Here is a 20565-nt window from a genome sequence, read left to right on the forward strand (position 1 = left end):
AAAAAATTAAAATGTTGCCATAAATTAAAGACATACTCAAGAACAAGTAAATAGGAATCAGGGCCCTGCAAAAGTCTATGAATATCCACATAGTTTCACTAGAGTTCTGTATCATTGCTTATATTTCTATTGCCAGCAAAATACTGAGGATATTTGAGAAATATTGTAAAATACATATATACATATGTAGATATATGTCCAAATATCAAATATATACATATATATATATATATATATATATATATATATATATATATCCACTTAAATTTCAATCACTTTCTCAGGCATTCCTTTTCTGTGAGATAGTCTTTTCACTCTGTAACTATGAGACTGACCTCATTTCCTTCTAAATATTTTTAAATACCTTTTTTTTTTCACAATAAAACTTAGAAAATCAAAGAAAGACAAAAAGACACTGTAAGATCAATGAGTTAAAATCGTTTTATGATTTTACCAGGAAACATTCTTTGAAGGAATTCAGAAAATATTGTCATGTTTAACATTATTATGATTTTACTCTACAAAAACTGTAAATATAACTTAGTCTTATTGGAATATTACATGTACCATCCTCTCCATATGACAGCATACTTAGTAACTATGTAAAAAACTATCACTAAGAAAATGATGTATTTACTCTTTTTGAGAAGTCTCAAGTATTTTTGAAGTACCCCATTTAAAATTTTCTGTGCCATATAATTTACCAATTTAAAATGCAATTATGAAGTCAAACTTATTTATGGAAAACATGAATTAGCCCATATTTCTAGCAAATCCTTAATTAACACATAAATCATATCAGTTCTTTAAAAAAGCCTGAAGACATAAATATTCCTAGATACCAAATATGAGTATATTTACTGTTTCTTTTTTTTTTTTTTAAGATTTTTTAAAAAGACATAAAAATGGCTATCAGGCACATGAAAAAATGTTCATCATCACTAGCCATCAGGGAGATTCAAATTAAAACCACATTGAGATATCACCTTACACCAGTTAGAAATGCCAAAATTAACAAGACAGGAAACAACATGTGTTGGAGGGGATGTGGAAAAAGGGGAACCCTCTTGCACTGTTGGTGGGAATGCAAGTTGGTGCAGCCTCTTTGGAAAACAGTGTGGAGATTCCTCAAGAAATTAAAAATAGAACTTCCCTATGACCCTGCAATTGCACTCCTGGGTATTTACCCCAAAGATACAGAGGTAGTGAAAAGAAGGGCCATCTGTACGCCAATGTTTATAGCAGCAATGGCCACAGTCGCCATACTATGGAAAGAACCAAGATGTCCTTCAACGGATGAATGGATAAGGAAAAGGCGGTCCATATACACTATGGAGTATTATGCCTCCATCAAAAAGGATGAATACCCAACTTTTGTAGCAACATGGACAGGACTGGAAGAGATTATGCTGAGTGAAATAAGTCAAGCAGAGAGAGTCAATTATCATATGGTTTCACTTATTTGTGAAGCATAACAAATAGCATGGAGGATATGGGGAGTTAAAGAGAAGAAGGGAGTTGGGGGAAATTGGAAAGGGAGGTGAATCATGAGAGACTATGGACTCTGAAAAACAATCTGAGGGGTTTGAAGTGGCGGGGGGGTGGAAGGTTGGGGTACCAGGTGGTGGGTATTAATTATAGAGGGCACGGATTGCATAGAGCACTGGGTGTGGTGAAAAAATAATGAATACTGTTATGCTGAAAATAAATTAATTGAACAAAAAAGATTTTATTTATTTATTTGGCAGACAGAGATCACAAGTAAGCAGAGACGCAGCAGAGAGTGAGAGAGAGGAGGAAGCAGGCTCCCTTCTAAGCAGAGAGCCCAATGCAGGGCTTGATCCCTGGGCCCTTGGATCAGGACCTGAGCTGACAGCAAAGGCTTTAACCCACTGAGCCACCCAGATGCCCCACATTTGCTGTTTCTTAATAGTGTATTTATTTTTTAAAACAGATTTTACTTATTTATTGGACAGAGAGAGAAGTTACAAGTAGGCAGAAAGGCAGGCAGAGAGAGAAGGGGGGTAAGCAGGCTCCCTGCTGAGCACCACATGGGGCTCAATTCTAATTGACTGAGATCATGACCTGAGCTGAAGGCAGAGGCTTAACCCTCTGAGGTACCAAGGTGCCTGTTAGTAGTGTATTTAAATGCTTGACTTTAAACTGCTCTTTTTGATAATCAACACCTAAGATAATAAGTTTCTGATACCTTTTTTGGCTCTTTTGATATAATATCTTACAAACACAATTCATTTAAGTGCAAATGATGCAAAACCTTATTTGTTTCATTATATACTTTGTTCATAGAAAAATCATTTTAACAAAATTCAGTTACAAGCTCACTATCATTGTGTTTATTCAGTACTATACTGGATGTTCTATCCAGGAGACTAGCAGGACAAGCACCAATACATTTACTAATATTGGAAAGGAAGAAAAAAATCAATCTTTCTTAGCAAATCATATGATGTTTCCTCCTAAGGCCTTAGTGCATTCACACTAGATTGTATTTAAACCAGACAACACTCCTCTTCCAGATATATGCATGTCATCTCAATAAGTCCTCCCCAATTTCTCTACATACAATTATAGTAGCCCCCCACTTCCAACGTTTTTCAGTTTTCTCTTTCTTTACAAAACAGTTATTAATTTATAAAGGACCCTATAATTTAGGAATTAATTATGTTCATTGCTTATTGTCTGTTTTCTCTCACATCCCTCAGCCCAGGAGAGCAGAGATCTCCAACTCCCCTGCAGACAAAATGCTGTCATCCACACAGAAGGGTGCAGGGCCTGACTAGATGCTTCCCAAAAGCCAGTTGTGCTGTGTCTTCTCAATTCTGCATTCAGAAAGCCCACATCAGTAGCTTGAAACCTGCCATGTGAGAGAGTTCACTTCCTGGAACAGGATCAGCTCTACAGATCAGCCCCTCACCTCCACCCCCTGAGAAGCCGTTGTTAGACTTTTACCAGAAGTCACTAATACTCTTCCCTTAGAACTGGCATCTACCACGTAGTGGGTTTTTGATAAACATGTTTTAATATATAAATACATTTGAATAATTTAGAATGGTTGCAATGCTACTGCTCTGACTAAATATTTTACCCAACATAAACACATGTAATAATGTACATAACACTGAATTAGCTTTTAAAACAGTGATTGAATAAAATGTGCATTTTATCATAACTAGACATTTTGTATGACAAAGGAATAATTAACTGAGTATTTTCTAAGACATTTGGTGTTCATTTTCCTCTTTTATTTTACATTAGGACTTTTGACAACTATGCAAAAATCAATTTATCTGATGCGTATTGAAGTTATTGAAAACAATTCTTGTTAAGGTTGGCATTGGAACTTTCTAATGGTAGGAACTTCCATGATGCAAACCCTTATTTTTTTTACACACAAAAAAGATTCTCTTAACTATATGGGTTACACCTAGAAACTTATCAGGTCCAACAACATCTGTCAATCGATACACTTCTGAGATTAAAAATTCTATTTATAAAATAATATCTCAATAAAATCATGGTAGTCAGTAAGTAAAAGGCCATCCAGACATCTTGTGGAGAGGCTTCCCTATAAAGCATGATAGTATATCACTGAAGATGATTAGTAATACATACTGAAAATATTCAGTAATACGATGCCAGTTAAGGTCTTAGAGAAAGTCTTAAAAGATTTGGATCCTTTAGCCATTTGATTTAATAAATTTTATCTTTTGATTTAGAACATGTTACAGCAAACCACTATTTGTAATTAAAATCCATCCTCCACTCTCTGAGGAGAGTGAAACCTGGTAGCTTGAACGATGTTTCATTGACCTAAAACATAGTCACTCATCAACTTCAGAATACAATAAATTGACAAATTATTAAAAAGCAGATGCCTACTAGCTTGTGGATAGGAGGGTAACAGGTGTAATCAGTCTTCATTAAAAGTGAATTATTCCAAGGCCTTGAGAAAAGCTAGACAGCTATTAGGAACTAGGAATAAAGCAGTAAGGGTAGAAAGTTAGAGAGTGAGAGGGTGATTGATCAAGGAGGAAAGAGAGAGACAATTCAGTATCTAGGAGCTTGAGAAAAGGCATGGAGAAGAAACATGTCTAATAGGATATTTCATGAAGTACTGTGCTTTGTGAGATAGAAATTCATTCCCTTTCCCTGTGAGTCACTGAAGATTGTATTGCTCCAAACACACAAATGGTGGACATCAGATACTTTAACTTCTTTCTGCCTCAGACTCTTTACCTGAATAAGAATAGCACTGACCTCAGATGGTTTTGTATTGTCTGCCTGTTTGAAAAAATGAGATAATTTTATGGTCAGTGCCTGGTAATCAATAAAAGCTCTGAATAAAATATAAAAATAATTGCTATTTGAATACAAAACTAAAGGCAAAGGAATAGAATTTTCACAAGTAGAGAATCAGTTTCACCAATTCCACTGAAATATCTTGAATAAATATTTTCAACGCCTATTTTAATGTGTAGCAGTTATAAATTCTACACATATCAGCATCTACGTATTGTCTCTGCTGAGCAGAGAGCCTGATGTGGGGCTTGATTCCAGAATCCTGAGATCATGACCTGAGCTGAAGGCAGAGGCCAAAGCCACTGAGCCACCGAGGCACCTCTATATTTCTATACTACTTTACTCTTCTAGTAATAAAAATGATGTCTCTGATTGAAGGAATGTGGAAATAAACAAGTCAAAATATCCAATGCCAGATTTCCAGATATTTATTTTATTGATTCATAATATTGTCAATATGAGAAGAAGTCATATGCACAAATATAAATAACTGTTTAATGGAAGTAAATAACACAGTGAAGAAAGTCGTCAAAGGCTAAAGCCACATTAGGGAGGGGCTTGGGAATGGCTTCCTTAAATTCAAAGGGTCAATATAGGTATAAACCTCCTCATCAGTCTTTAAGAGGTTGTCCATTTCAGAAGACAATCAGTCATACTAGAAATCCACAGCAGTGTTTTCCACCATTTCATCTTGATAAAGAATTCTTCTCTAGGTTGCCAAAATTCAAGAGATATCAGCACACTAATTATACTGAAGACAAGTCCAGTTTCTGGAAGAAAAATGTGGATTCCTTATGCAATCACAGAAGAGTGAAATTCTACACTTGATCTTAGCCAAAAGGCCGAGAAGCAATAGAAGTGTGAAATTCTAAATCAAGTTTTCCCATACTTAGGATCTTGCCATTTGTATATTTGTTATTTTGCTCTTTGTACTTCTTTATAAAAAGGATTCACCTCTGTCTTTAATGATTCTTCTTGGCAATCTATTTACTTAATGAATTCCCCCAGGCCAACAAAAATACGCAGATAAAATAAGTCCAGTTCCATTTGTTTGTCAGACATAGAGAAGAACATTCCATATTTTCTGTTTCTCAAAACAGTGTTTGCAGGAAAATATAGCAGTCCATGAACTTAAGGAAAATATTACTTAGGTTTTATAGATGTATGATCATAGAATTACAAATATTGATTTTAAATGTTTGCATGAATAGAAAGAAAAAATGGTTGAATAAAGAGTGCTTTGCAGCAACACACTTAGGAAAACTATCATTTAGGGCCAACTGCATATTTGTATGCTGTGCTGAGCATGGGATAAAGGCTTGGGCAAATTAGCTCAGTTAGCCTAAACAAGGTCGTTGTAAAATTACATTTCATGCATTACTGGGCCCATCAGGCACCAAAGTAAATGCAATGCACACTCCTTCCCAATCCAGATTGATGGTGATGAGCAATCTCTCACCTGGGTAAAAATAAAAAAAAAAAGAAAAAGAAAAGAAAATTAAAAAAGTGCTTTGTATTATATGAAAAGAGGCCAATGGAAAATTAGTAGTCAACCAAGGTGTAACTGAATTTGCATGTGGAGTTTGAGAGAGACATGAAAAGCAAGAATGAGTTGAATTATAATAAAATGTTGTCAGCATTTTATGGTATCAGGAATAAGGATACCATGAGTCAAAGAGAATTATAATCCCGAAGAACCATGAAAAAGTAAAATCAACACACTTCTTTTGAGAGCACAGTAGAAACCAAATATTTTGCTAATTCGATTTACCAGCTCTGAAATTGTGTATATGTTTCAGCAAATCAGATGATAATATTTGAGACTAGGTCATCAAAAAGAATCAGGAAGTAAGTAAATTATTTATTCTTCAATATAATATATGGAATCTTCATTTTACTTAACTGTTTTAAAGATCATGTTTGCATATATGTTTGTGGATTTACAACCATTATAATATTAAAAATTAAATAATTGCTAGGGTGCCTGGGTGGCTCAGTGAGTTAAAGCCTCTGCCTTCTGCTCATGTTGTATTCCCAGGGTCCAGGTATCAAGCCGCGCATCGGGTTCTCGGCTCGGTGGGGAGCCTCCTTCCCCCTCCCTCTTCCTGCCTCTCTGCCTACTTGTGATCTCTGTCTGTCAAATAAATAAAATCTTCTAAAAAATTAAATAATTGCTTACTAACAAGAGACTATTAATAAAATCCTAAAGTAGGAACACAGAAATAAATATTGGGTTGTTCATTTTTTTTCTAATTTAAACATGTACTCAGTCACAAAAACAAGATTACTTTAAAATTGGAAAGAATATCTGCCTCCAAGTTGATGTTATTTTGACCATCCACTTGTTCATTTTCCATAGCGGTATTGTAAACGACAAAAAAAAAAAAAAAAAAAAAAGGAAAAGAAAAGGATTATGCATTGAATGATTTCAACTACTCTAGCAACTATTTAATTTACTAATAGAAGGTTACCCTATTGTCCTTCTGATCTTTTTATCAATAAAGCAAAAAAAAAAAAAAATGATGAGTGTTATAGCATCAACCAAACCTTTAAGAAAGTAATTTTATGAGAGAATGCCAACAAAACATTCCCATGGATAAACATGCACATTCTACAGTGAGATGATTACTATGGTTACTAATTGTTTAACCTTGTGAAAGTTTCCTAAACAATGTAGGTCTCCAAATATAAAATGTGGAGGTAGGCCTAAATAACTCCCGTGAGATTTGAAACCCTGTATTTAGATTATCCATAATCCAGATTAGTTTTTATAATATTGAGGAAAAGAAAAATGTCAATTAGAGTATTTTCATGTTTATAAAAAAGGAGCTAAATGTTTTCAGGAATAATTAGAATATTATTTTTAAAAACATTAAAATAAGTAGCTTCTGCTTAAATGTTAGCATAAGATTTTTTTTTTTTTTATTCATGGCCCATGACAGTGCATTTTCAACAAAAGAAAGTCAGTATTTAACTTCAAATAATATGTATTACTTGAATGTGAGATCCAGTAGAATTTGGAGAGTTGCTGAAGGAAAACATTTGTTTTTGGGTTTCATAGATTATTCATCACTGTGGATATTTTTAAGATTCTGTACTCTAACCTCAATCCTGTTTTAACTTTTTATGTCCTATAGGGGAACACACAGTTTCTGCTCTAAAGGGGGAAAGAAAGGATTGGCCATGAAAAACCACACAGTACCCACAGAAATCATTCTTCTAGGGCTATCAGATGACCCACAGCTTCAGATTATGATTTTTCTCTTCTTAATCATCACATATATATTAAGCGTCACTGGTAATTTGACCATCATCACTCTCACCTTGACTGACTCCCATCTGCAGACCCCCATGTATTTCTTCCTCAGGAACTTCTCTGTATTAGAAATATCCTTTACAACTGTCTGTATTCCTAGATTTCTGGGCACAATTATCACCAGAGACAAGACGATCTCATACAATAATTGTACAGCTCAGTTGTTTTTCTTCATCTTCATGGGAATAACTGAGTTTTACCTTCTAACTGCCATGTCCTATGACCGCTATGTTGCCATCTGTAAACCCTTGCATTATACCACCATCATGAACAAAAGAGTCTGCATTTTACTTGTCTTTTGTGCTTGACTGGCAGCATTCTTAAATATCTTCCCACTATTCTTTTTCTCCAGTTAGATTACTGTGGCTCCAATGCCACTGATCACTGTGCTTGTGATTATTTTCCCCTCTTGCAATTATCTTGCTCAGACACATGGCTCTTAGAAGTGATCGGTTTTTACTCTGCCATAGTGATTCTGCTTTTCACTCTGGCATTAATAATTTTGTCCTACATGTCATCATTAGAACAATTCTGAAACTTTCCTCTGCCAGTCAGAGAAAAAAGGGCATTTTCTATATGTTCCTCACACATGATTGTCATTTCCATCTCTTATGGAAGCTGCATATTCATGTATGCCAACCCTTCTGCAAAAGAAAAGACATCATTGATCAAAGGAGTGGCTCTTCTGAATACTTCTGTTGTTCCTATGATGAATCCATTTATATATACTCTCAGGAACCAGCAACTAAAGAAGGCCTTTAAAGACACTATCCAAAAGGTTATGCTTTTCTCCAGTAAATGAAAGTATAAGGAGCATTAAAAGTATGATGTTCTTGTAAATACTAAAATTCACACTTTCTCAAAACTCCCTTTTCTTTACTAGCGTTATGTATTTTCACCATTTTTCCACTCCCATATTAAACTTTCCAATCCTTGACCTCAATACATTTGAGGAACTGAATATTGTTTCAGAATTTTCTGTAAATTCTGGGTTCAATGCATTAAAGCATCTGGGTTAATGATTGTGATTTTGAATGGTAGTGGTTTGCCTTTGAAGAGAAACTGGGCATTTACTTTGATGGAAAGAGTGTCAGGATTGATATGGATTTCTGAACTTTTCATTCTTACCCAGTAATAGAAATGAATGTTATTAGAAAACTGATTCACTTTGTCATTTCCATGAAATCAAGTAAACACAATCACCAGAGGACTAGGAATAAAATCCAAATTTGTACTTCAAAATATTAAAAGATTAGAGACTCATACATACTAAAAATATTTATATCATTTATAATAATTAAGATGCTAATGAGGAGGAAGAGAAAGGAGCTAGAAGGGGGTAGAAGATAACAAAAGTTTTCAGCAATTCCTACCTTCTAAAGCTATTGTTTTCTTTGTTTTGACTCATTTAATCCTGCCAACAATTTCATGGGGTGTTATTAATTACTAATCTCTCTTAGTAAAAATTAAAAAATAGGCAAAGAGCAGACAATGTAAAAACACACCAGATATATAAAATGGATGAAACTATGATAAATCACTTGAAGTTCACCTTTCTGGAGAACCGAGCTTTATTTGTGGCATCTAGAACTGACGTTAGGGTTTTGGGAAGTACGGAAGAGAAATAACATCTACTGATAATATTCTACACGCTCTACTCTGTATTAAGCAAATCACATGCAGTATTTATTTTACAAAACTTCTTAGAAAGCAAACATTATTGCTTCTGATTTATAGGTGAATGAACATGATGAAATTGAGGTTGAAATTTCAATGTACAGAGATTGCAGCTTTCAGAACTGGCATTTCAATCACTTTCCTTTCATCTCAAAACCCAGACTAGTTGGGTTACTTTCATCTTCACCCTGACTTTCACTTGTAGTAAATTATGAATAAAAGCTCATGTTCAATATTAGGATTATTACATTAAAGGACTTTGTAATGTTTAATGAATTCATTCCGGCTTTTCTTACTTATGGCAAGCTTTGGGGATTCAGTGATGAGAAGGAGGATTCTTGCTCTAACTTATCTCAGATTCTAGTGGGGGAGAAAAACAACATGAAATTAAAATTTAACTTGATCAATGCAGCACCTTAAGCACGAGAAGCCTATCGGCCAGGTAATGTTATCATTGTCAAAGAAAATGTCAGTTTTCCTGCCTTAGCACAATTAGTGTCAGTTTCACAATAGTTGCTAAACCTCGATTCTTTTTAACCCTAAAGTCACATGCGTAAGACAAACCTTGTCTGCTTTGGGTATTATCTTAATTTTCTTGGTCATTATCACATCTGTTTAAAAAAATAAAGTCACACTGTCTCCTAAGAATTTTTTTAAAATATTTATTCATTTATTTGACAGAGTTAGACACAGTGAAAGAGGGAACACAAGCAGGGGAAGTGGAAGAGGGAGAAGCAGGTTTCCCACCAAGCAGGGAGCCTGATGTGGGGCTCAATCCCAGGCCCTGGAAACATGATCTGAATGGAAAGCAGACACTTAACTACTGAGCCAACCTCGTGCCCCTGTAAGAAGGGTTTTTGAGAATAGGAGTATGATAGTCTCCAAGACTCTCCAGCAAGGTTCACTTTACCCTCATTACTGCATTGTGGATCATACATTCTTCTTACACTTCGTTTAACCTGCTACCACACCATATCGACTACTATCTCAGATCTATTTTGAAGGAATTTATATCAATGACCACAGTCAAGATTTCTAAGACTTTTTCAGGCATTTATCTATTTACATTAGGAAACACTGTGATGTATTTGACAAATTAAGTTCATGCACAAACTATGTAAACTAAAGGAAAAACCAATAACTATATTTAATACCTATTATGTGGATATTAACAGCTTCTTAAAATTATATATAATTATATATAATATATTATAATTATAGATGAGGAAACTCACAAATATAATTTCTTCCTCTTTTTTTTTCTTACCTATTGTACTTTTTAATGCTTTATAGGAACAAATGATCAAGATTTTTTTCAGCTCTTCACATTCTGTGTCTTCTTTGCCTTTGTGGTCGCATTTTTTTTTTAATATATATATAATGCATTATTTGCTTCAGGGGTACAGGTCTGTGAATCACCAGTCTAACACAATTTACAGCACTCACCCTAGCACATACCGTTCCCCAATGTCAACCATCCAGACACCCTACGCCTCCCTCCCCACTCCCCAGCAAACCTCAATTTCTTTCCTGAGATTAAGGGTCTCTTATAATTTCCTCCTAATTCTTGTAGGGAAAATCATTCAGAGGTTATTTCTGAAAAGACTTTGAAAGCAACTACATTGCAGGCATGCACTATCCATTTGGATTATTAGACTAGACCATCACCACCTTATAAGATTTTGAGCAACAGATAAAAAGGTAGACATTTAGGTATGGGATTATTAATCTTTTATAAAAACATATACCCAGGGCCATATGAATATAAAATATAGGACTGCTCACAGCATTTGCAATAATGCAATAAGAATTCCAAACAAAAGTAAAAAATATTAATAAATGAATATCCTGGGCAAAGAGAATAATGATTGCAAATGGCAGGTATTAAAGTGAGCGAAGTGAATGGGAATAATGTGGCGAGAAAGAGAAAACTGAAAGGAGTCATTACTTCTCTTTTATGCTTTCCATGAGAAGCTGATTTTATTGACTCAATTCATTATGCACAGAAAAAAATTATGTTATAAAACCATATTCATATGGTTCATATTCATATGGTTCATATTCATATTCTCATATGAATATTACCTTTCTTTCTTTCTTTCTTTCTTTCTTTCTTTCTTTCTTTCTTTCTTTTTTTTCTTTTTTTAAATGTTAGCACTGAAGTTTATCGAGATGTCCCTTAGTACAGGTGCTGGGGCTTGCCCATGATGCTTTTGATGTATAAAGTTCAGACCTCCTGTCAATTCTTCTTAAGCAACAACACCTGGAAATTGACAGCTAAGTGGATGTTGCACACAAGCTCATCATCTGCCATCTTCATGTGACCAAAGTCACTGCCAGACATAGCAACTTCTTCATCTGGAATTGGACTGTGGACTTTACTTCATTTACTTTGGGCCCCATGTTCTCATTGTGGGTCAGCATGGAAGGGAAATTGCCAGCTTTATTCAGGCCTGGACCCCAAGCTTGTAGAATCTGCTTGATCAGAGATTCTGAAGCCAATAAGGCATCACACTTGTTGCTCATCTTCTTGACTATTTTTTTTTTTAATTCTTGTTGAGTTTCTTCAGTGTCTCAGTGTCCATGTGGGGAATATCCACAACCTTGGACTCATCACAGTGTTGCTGGTCCCCAAAAACTTGGGGCAGGGAGTGGACTTGAGCCTAATATGTCTGAGAAGCATTTGTCCTTCTGTGGGCTATAGTTCTTCAAGCTGATCTGCAGCTCCAGAAACTTCTGACACTGGCACTGATTACCATTCAGGACTTCCCACACCACCAGTACAAAGTGTCACTTGGAGACTTTGCTGCTCATGGTGCCTCATGACACAATAACAAGATGAAAAGAGCAACATTATATGTTTTAAACTCTGTTTAACATTTTGCTTACCCCCCACAAGATATTAACAATCCCTTTAATGAATATGCTTTCTCCTCCTTTTAAAGAAAGAGACAGATATTAATAGGAAACAAATAATGTATATATGGCCAATATGCATCTGAACAGTGATTCAGATCTAAGCTGTTCCCCACAAAGAAGCCATTGTAACAATTGCTGGGGGAGGTGAGAAATCTTGCAACATGAACATATACCAAAAAATCTTGGAATGTCAGAATAGGATGCTATTTTTTCCACAAAAGCACTTCCTTCACAAGAGTACTAAATAAGTTCATCTAAAATGCCAGTTTTGGCTTTTGGGGATTTCTCTCCGAAATATCTTAGGAAATTAAAATTCAGAAGACAACTACTCTCTTGGAATTAAACTTAAATCCCTAAACTTTCATGCAGAAAATTGCTTTCACTAAAGAAGCTTAGAATCCCAACCTCTTCCACTGGTAATCTCAGATGCAACATATGCCAGTTTGATAATATCATTTCTCGTTGGCAAGAGTTTCTGTCATTTTTGGATTGAGCACTGAGTTATCCACAACAACAACTGCAGCCATAACCATAGAATATGGGATTAACAAAGATTCTCTCACTGATAGATAATACTTAGTCATTCTCCATCAGTCTGATTTGAGTCACAGTAAGTCTTTGTATACTTAAATAATCAGATCTCTTTGGTGTTCATCATGCCCTATACCACTCTGTCTGATGGTAGATCTCCAATGCTAAAGTCCTGAAATTCTCATTGCCCTCTTTCCTCCATCTATAAAATTGGTTTTGTATTGCTGCAATTTGTAGTCAAATAGGACATGAGCCTCATGGTACAGTATGCTTATCGATATGATTAGAAGTTTCACCATATACTGGAATGTCATCTTTCTCGATGCTAGATCTTCACAGACTATGAACATTTTGCTAGAAAATGGGATACTTTGTTCATTATTGCCTACCAAAGGGCTTACCATAGTGCTGTCACTTACTAAAATATTTGTTAAATTAATCAACAAAAGGATGGAGATCTCAAAAAGCCTATTCCTTTCTAAATTGTTGATATCCCCTTCTTGAAATTATTATTGTTCTCCTCTGATACCTTGTTTGAATAATTTTCTATGACTGGGTTTTCTACGATGGGAACTGAAATTAACCTCTCAAGCCATAAGAACTGTGCAGTCAGCAAGACTCCACAAGAATATCTCCAAGACAATGATCAATTTCAATTACTGCCTGCCTTCCCCTACCAGCTCACATTTCCCACATCTCCCTTGTTAAGTCTGGGAGGACTTTGGCACTTTGGACAGAGTCTTTGAGATGTTAGTCCACTGTCTTCCTGGTGTTAGTGTCACTGAAATAAATTCCTTTCCTGTTTCACCACCATGCATTTCTTTGCCGTTGTATTTTGTCAGCAGTGAGTGGCCAAACCTGGTCTCTTTGGAACCCCAGAGCAAGGGGCACTTACTCCTCTGCATCCTGGTTTCAGTAGGAAATAAATATGTCTTAAAAATGAATATAAATTAAATATTATAGATGTCTTCTCAGATCATTACAGTGAACAAGAAGATGAGTGGAGTGGAGTGTTTGTTGTTTCTATCAGATACGAAAAAAAGAATCTGAGATTTCTAAAATAATGTAGAATTCTCACCCTTTGCTGTAAGAAGAAAATTACACATACAGCTGTCGCTAGCATCTCTGTATTCTCCAAAACGAAGCTTAGCCCAACACGTAATAAACATCTAAGAAGCTATTATTGAATGGATAAATGGTAATGACTCTAATCATGGTCAGGTGTTCTATGTCACAATTCAGTGGGAAGATACAAAGCATAAAGGCAAGCCTGACATCTCTTATGGTGTAGAAGGATAGAGACCTCAGCCCCAGTCTAAACCAACACAATGAATTTTTCATATTTTCCCTAAGATTAGAGAAAAAAATTCACTTGTTCACAAATGAATCTGTTGCTATTGAGAAATTGTTATTCTGTGTTACCCAACTGTTAAGTTTCTTATCCTTGTGCAGTTATGGACTATTATAGAAATTTAAACTCTTCTATTATTTTTCTGCTCTGATTTCAGGCCATTATCGCTGAAATATTATATTTAAATTATGTCCTAATTTGGACTCTAGGTTAATGCTGGTGTCTTGAGCACACAAAACTCTATGGTACCTTTTGTTTATCCATTCAGCTAATCCCCTGCATCCATTGTTAAGAAAGCAGATAAAATTATGGCTAGCCTGAATCATTAACATTACTAAGATCATATCATCTTGCCCAACAAGCTTGGAAAGACATTGTATTAACCCTTATATAACTGGCTTCATTTTATGTGTTAAAATAATACCTCTTTAAGTGACAAATCATAGGGTAATTTGGGACCTTCGATCCTTAGTGAAAGTTGGGTTAAGGTGTAGAAATGAGTTTATCTATGCCCTTTGTATGAAATTATAGAGAAGTTCCTGGAATTATTTTTTATTTTCAATATTTCAAGTATTTGTTTATAAATACAAGATGGCAGAGGACAGATTGCAAAGACACTTGAAAAAGCACTTATGTTTAAACAAATTAAAGAAGCCATTAAAAGTGACCTTGCCTAAACCAGTCATAGTTACCACAAAATATGTCTTTAATACTTTCTTTCAGGAATATATGTTTGCTTTAATAGGGTAAATTTATGCTTTATACAAGTAATCTCAATTATGCTCAATGGTATATGTGAATAAAATTAAGCCACACAATTTATATAAAATACATAAATGAAGACATTCTTAAAACTGCTACAATTTAGTAAGAGTTTCATACATTTTTGTTCATTATAACATTAATTGGTGACTGATAGGACCACATGATGGTTTTATGTTCTTATCTAAATATCTTTTAATGATTACTTTAATATAGTCAATATGAGGACATCATGTAATCATTCCTGTACAAAATTTAAAACACTTTATTTCATGTGTCTTAACACTGAGAAGATCTACTTTATGCTTCAGTTTTGCCCAATATAAATTTTTTAGAGTGAAAGTTAGCATCCAGCATATACAGCCAAAAAGAATCAGTATCTTATGACCACAAAAAGGACAGATGATGGAAAGTGGAATAATTCCCTCCCAGAAATTTTGTAGGTAAAGAATTTTAGCAAGCTCATTAACATATTAAATTAATTGGTAATTAGGAGTAGATATTATTCCCTTTGAAAACTCTGAAACCTCAGAAGGATCTAGAGAACAAATGAGACATTACAGACTTGGACAGGCGTCTGGACAGATAAGCATTTCTTAAAATGATCTTAGATGACAGTATTAGTCCCAGACTGGAAAGACCCTTTCCCAAAGAACCAATGTAGGTCATTAGGACCAGCTTGGTGGGCCCTCAGACTAGCACAAACCCCTGCACACAGCACATCTACTGACTAGAATTCTGCAAGGCTTCAGCTCTAGTGGAAATAGAGTCAGGTATCTTTTAGCAAGCAGACCAGAAGACACTTGGTTAAAACTCAACCACACTCTGGCAAAGGTCCAAACACTCCCTACTGGATACAAGGAGAAACACTGCAGAGGACTGACCTGAGGAAAAGAGCTGCCATAACATAGGAGCAGAGTCCACACAGCACACAACCAGAGACACATCCTGGAGCACTGGACATGGACATTATATGAATTCTTCTTCATAAATATGTTAATATCAGGAGCAGAAAACATAATAAGATTGCATAACACACAGAAGAAGAGACGTAGACTAGGAGCCAAGATGGAGGAATTCATCTCAAAAGAAAGAACAAGAAGAGGTCATGGCCAGGGATCAAACTGAAACAGATATAAGTAATATGCCTGATCCAGAATTTAAAGCAATAATCATAAAGATATTACTTGTGCTTAAGAAAAGCATACAAGACTTCAGGGAGGCCACTACCACAGAGATAGAAGAGCTAAAAATTAGTCAGCCCTAAATGCAAAATGAAAAAAAACTAAGATGTGAAACCCATTGGATGTAATGACTGCATATATATATCTAGAAACAAATGAAAATGATAACACATTAGCCCAAAACCCTTGTGAAAAGAAAAAGTGGTTCTGGGAGGAACGTATACACCAATACAGCCCTACTATATGATGCAAGAAAAAACTCAAACAATCTAAATTCATACTTTAAAAAGCTAGAAAAAGAACAACAAATGAGCCCTAATGCCAGTAGAAGAAAGGAAATGATAAATACTAGAGCAGAAAAAAAATTATGTAGAACCAAAAAAATCACATAGAACCAAAAAATGACAAAGAACCAAAAAAAAAAAAAATCAATAGAACATATCAATGAAGCTAGGAGTTCATTCTTTGAAGAAAAAAATTAATAAAATTAATTGGGAGCAAGGTGGCAGAGGAGTAGGAGACCTAAATTTCCTCGGGTCCCAGGAATTCATCTATATAGCTATCAAACGACTCTGAACATCTACAAACTCAACAGGAGATAGAGGAAAAGAATAGCAGCAATCCCGTGAACAGAAAACGGTCACTTCCTGGAAGGTAGGATATGCAGAGAAGTGTATCTGAGGCAATTTGCAAACACCAAGCCAGCAGAGCACAAAATCAGAACTTATAGAATCCTACTCTGCTGAGGGACATCACTCCAGTGGCTAAGCGGTCGGATGTGGGGGAGGCCGTGGGGAGGGGTATGGAACCCTCATTGGGACAGTGTGGTCTCAAGACCCTCGGTGTCACAGAAAGACCAGGGGTGCCTGAGTGTGACAGAGCTCCTAAGTATCATAGTGGGGAAGCTGGCTGCAAAGACAGAGCTGAGAAGTGGGCTGTAGGTCTGGGTTACCCTAATTCATGATCTGTAGCATAGTAGAGCCACTATTCTTCAAGCAGGGACCCAGAAAACAACAGATCCAAAGAGATTTCCCTTCCTCCCCAGGAAGGAATGGCATGGGAACTCATGGTAGGAGTCTGCTGGGTTTGGAAACTCCAAACAGGGCCATGTGCCAGAGATACTAAAGCTTGGTCACAGGCCGGGTAATCATGGAGTGCGGCCAGAGACCAGGGAGAGAGGAGTGATTGACTGCTTTTCTCTGAGGGCTCACTGAAGAGTGGGGCCCTGAGTTCTTAGGTCCACTGGGGCCAGAGATTGGGAGGTCACCATTTTCATTCTCATCTTCCAAAGATGCGTTGAAAGCTCTCAGAGAACAAAAGCTACCAAGACCAAACCAGAGCAGATGACTAAACCTGGCCCCTGGCAAGGGAGGTACAATTCTGCCTGAGGCAAACACATTTGTTAATCACTGCAACAGGACCATCCCCAAGAAGATCAACAAGAATATCCAGCCAAGACCAAGTTAACCAATCAATGAGAACTCTAAAACTCCAGTGCTAGAGGAAAATAGCACATAAAATTCATGGCTTTTGTCCCATGATTCCTTTTTTTTTTTTTTTAAACAAATATTATACGATTCTACTTATAGAAGAATCTAGAATAGCCAAATTCATACAGACAGAAAGTAGAACAGTGGTACCAAACTCTGCTGGGGGACAGGGGAGAATGCAGAGTTGTTGTTTAATGGTATAGAGTTTCAGTTTTAGATGATAAAAAAATTCTAGAGATGGATAGTGGTGATCATTGCACAACAAAGTGAATGTACTTAATGTCGTAAACTGTACACCTAAAAATTTTCCCATGTTTTTAGTCTTTCAAAAGTTAATTTCTTTAATTATCATTTTTTATTTTTCTATTTCTTTTGAATTTTTCTTCTTTCCTTTTTCAACCATCTTATGTTTGAAATTAACTTAAAAGCTTTTTAAAAGCTTTTTAATTTACATTTTTACAGTCACAGACTATCCCTTCAATGTATTTAGCCTTATTTTTTGTATATATATGTTTTTCTTTCTTTAAAATTTTGGGATACAATTTCTTCTAACAGACAAAAATATACCATAAATCTAATATATGGCTTTATTCTAGTGCTCTGCCTCATCACATTCTCTCTCTTTTTAAAAAAATTTTTTTTAAAAAATAGCAATTTTAAATTTAAAAATTTTGAGAAAATTCTTTTCTCAATAAACTTTTTATCAATTCTTTTTTAAAAATGTTTTTCAGTTTTCATCTTTACAGTCATATTGCATCCCTTCATCATGTTTAACTATATATATATATTTTTTTTTTTTCCTTTTTTAAAATTTTGGGAGGCAATTTCTTCTAACAGACCAAAATACACCCAAAATCTAGTTTTGTGTGTCTATTCTATTCACCAGCCTGATGATACTCTATTTTTTCCCCTTTCTTTTTCCCCTGGTTTCCTGTCTCTTCTGATTTCTTTAGTGTATATTTTTCTGGGGTTGTCGTTACTCTTTTAGCAGTTGGTTCTCTTGTTCTCATTCATCTATTCTTCTTTGGATAAAATGAAAACATGGAAAACTTCACCTCAAAAAGAAAAAAAAAAAAAGACAAGAGGCAGTACTGACTGCTAGGGACCTAATTAATATGGGCATTAGTAAGATTTCAGAACTGATGTAAAGATACTAGCTGAGCTTGAAGAAAGCATAGAAAATACTGGAGAATCCCTTTCTGGAGAAATAGAAGAACTAAAATCTAACCAAGTCAAAATCAAAAAGGCTACTAATGAGAAGCAATCATAAATGGAGGCTCTAACTGCTAGGATAAATGTGGCAGAAGAGAGAATGAGTAATGTACAAGACCAATTAATAGAGAATAAAGAAGCTGAGAAAAAGAGATAAATAAATGCTGGATCATGAGGGGATCAAGAGATAAAGTAATATCATCAGATGAACCAATATTAGAATAATTGGGATCCCAGAAGAAGAAGAAAGAAAGAGAGGGACAGAAGGTATATTGGAGCAAATTATTATTATTTGACAGAGAGAGAGATCACAAGTAGGCAGAGAGATGGGCAGAGAGAGAGGGGAAGCAGGCTACCCGCTGAGCAGAGAGCCCGATACAGGACTCAATCCCAGGACCCTGAGATAGTGACCTGAGCCAAGGGAAGAGGCTTAACCCACTGAGCCACCCAGGCATCCCACCAACTGGAATTTAAATAAAAAAATTAAAAAAAGAAACAAATATGAACATTTAAATCTTTAATTCCTTTACTATTTTATTCCTCTACTATTCGATTCCTTTACTATTCTACTTTTTCTTTTTGTTTTATTTCTCAACAGTAGATTTTGCCTAAAGAAAATAAAAAGCAGCATCAGAAATAATACAATGATTACAGAGTTCATTCCCTTAGGCATCTCAGATGCCACAACGATACCTTTTTATTTGTGATTTATGTATTAAGTGTCACTGGAAACCTAACCAGCATCATCCTCATCTTGATTGACTGTCATCTCAAGACTCCTATATATTACTTCCTGTAGAATTTCTCCTTCTTAGAAATTACATTCACCAGTGTCTCTATCTCAAGATTTTGGGGGGCAATCATTATAAATATCAAGACCCTCAACTATTTTTCTTTATCTTCATGGGTGTTTCTGAATTTTTTTCCTTCTCACTGCCATATCTTTTGATCATTATATTGCCATCTGCAAATTTCTTCAGTACATCACCATCAAGAGCAAAAAAATCTGCACCCTGCTTGTCTTTGGGTCCTGGCGAGGAGGATTTCTTACCATTTTCCCAACACTCACATTCATCCTCCAGCTAGATTTCTGTGTTCTGATATAATTGATTATTTCTCTTGTGACTGTTTCCCCATCTTACAACTCTTGTGTTCAGACACATGGCTTTTGGAGATGACTGGCTCTTACTTTGCTTTTGTCGCTCTGCTCTTCACTTTGGCATTAGTGATTCTCTCCTACCTGTGCATCCTTAGCACCATCCTGAGAATCCCATCTGCTAGTCAGAGGAAAAAGGCTTTCTCCATGTGCTCCTCTCACTTGATTGTCCTTTCCATCTCTTATGGAAGCTGTATATTCATGTATGTCAAGCCTTCAGCAAAAGAAAGAGCATCACTGACCAAAGGAGCATCTATTCTCAACACCTCAATTGCCCCCGCCCTGAACATTGAACCCTTTATTTTATGTCCTGGTGAACCAACAAGTAAAACAAGTTTACAAAAACTTACTTAACAGTGTTGTTGAGAAAGAAATGAAAATATATATTAACATGAATGGATGTCATCGTGAAGATTCAACAAAGAAAAAATAAAATTTCAACTTCTACAATATCCTCCCATATCCATCTCAGAGATGCTTGCAAGGCTGAGCACTTTGTTGAAGCTTTCTTTAAACTGAAAATAATCATGTTGTGGCTTTCCTTCAAACTGTCTGTAGGTTCCACTTTCTGACTGATTTATTATAAAATATAAGTTATTTTCTGATTGTTCTGAATAATAAAAATATTGTATTGCATACTGTAATGG

General features: G+C 35.5%; 2 pseudogenes across 2 annotated transcripts; one reads left to right on the forward strand and one right to left on the reverse strand.

Moving 5' to 3' along the window:
- Window positions 1–7503: 7503 nt before the first annotated feature.
- LOC309868846 (olfactory receptor 6C3-like) lies at window positions 7504–20351 on the forward strand (annotated as a pseudogene). The gene is made up of 2 exons: window positions 7504–7914; window positions 19767–20351. The product of its transcript is annotated as an olfactory receptor 6C3-like (transcript).
- On the reverse strand, window positions 11493–12127 carry LOC309869909 (large ribosomal subunit protein uL1 pseudogene; annotated as a pseudogene). Its single transcript has one exon. The product of its transcript is annotated as a large ribosomal subunit protein uL1 pseudogene (transcript).
- Window positions 20352–20565: the final 214 nt, after the last annotated feature.

Source organism: Mustela nivalis (genome assembly GCF_964662115.1).
Source record: "Mustela nivalis genome assembly, chromosome: 7".
Classification (NCBI taxonomy): domain Eukaryota; kingdom Metazoa; phylum Chordata; class Mammalia; order Carnivora; family Mustelidae; genus Mustela; species Mustela nivalis.